Here is a 1,386-nt window from a genome sequence, read left to right as displayed (position 1 = left end):
GTACAATTATGTTTGTAATTACAGTGTTTAAATAAAAATTATATAATAAAAAAAAGAACTTTTTTTTTAATAAGAACTTTTTTGAGGAAGCATAATATGAGAAGAATGTAATTCTCTCTATATATATTTTGGTTTTGGGCCACACCCTGAGGTATTTGGGCACTATTCCTGACTCAGGTATTGGAGCACTGCCAGGAGTAACCCACTGTGCTTTCTCTCTGACACTTAGATGTTTGTCTGTAAAAATAAATTTAGGAGTTTAGTAATAGTACAGCGTGTAGGGCATTTGCTTTGCATGTGGCTAATATGGTCCTCCACACCCACCAGGAGTAAGAGGGCTTACTTAATAAGCCCTTACTTAGTAAGAGAGCACCACTGAGGGTGCACCCCCAAATATTAAAATAGATAAAAATAATTTTAAGTTTCTCAGAAAATTTTTGGGGGTCACACCCAAAACTCAGGGGTTACTCCTGGCTCTGTGCTCAGAAATCACTCCTGGCAGGCTTGGGGGACTATATAGGATGCCAGATTTGAACCACTGTTTGTCCTGAGTTGGCTGCAAATGTCATACTGCAGTACTATGTGTCTGGCCCCTTCTCAGGAAATTTAAAAAAATTAGAGTTCTCACCTATTTATCATTTACTCCAATGTCTCTGCCTCTGTGCTACAGTACTAATTTGTTAAACCTTCATTGTCTCATTTTTCTCACTCAAATTCTACTGTTTATATTAGGATTCTCTTTGTATTCTACATTTTGTGAGTTTGACAATAACTAGTTATATGTATTATTATTTTGATTTTGGTTTTTGAGCCACACTCACTCCTGGCTCTGCACTCAGAAATCGCCCCTGGCAGGCTGGGGGACCATATGAGATGCCAGTAATCAAATCGGGTCTCTCCTGGGTCAGCCACATGCAAGGCAAACACCCTACCACTGTGCTATCTCTCCAGCCCTTCTTTTGAGTGTTAAAGAAGATTGGGGGGGGTGGGGACCCGGAGAGATAGCACAGTGGCATTTGCCTTGCAAGCAGCCGATTCAGGACCAAAGGTGGTTGGTTCAAATCCCGGTGTCCCATATGGTCCCCCGTGCCTGCCAGGAGCTATTTCTGAGCAGACAGCCAGGAGTAACCCCTGAGCACCGCCGGGTGTGACTCAAAAACAAAAACAAAACAAAACAAAAAAAAAAAAAAAAGAAGATTGGGGAAGAAAAGTGGTTCTGTAATCTGGCTTCTTAAAAGGGCTGAGTGCAGGCTTGCATAAAAGAGGTCCGAGTCCCATCCTGGCACCATGTGGTCCTCTGAACATCTCCCAAACACCAACCTAGGAGTAGCACCTGAGTATCATCTGGTGTGACCCAAAACCCAAAGAGAAAAAAAGAGATTGGTA

Source organism: Suncus etruscus, chromosome 4, assembly GCF_024139225.1.
Source record: "Suncus etruscus isolate mSunEtr1 chromosome 4, mSunEtr1.pri.cur, whole genome shotgun sequence".
Lineage (NCBI taxonomy): Eukaryota > Metazoa > Chordata > Mammalia > Eulipotyphla > Soricidae > Suncus > Suncus etruscus.
Note: the sequence above shows the minus strand (reverse complement) of the source record.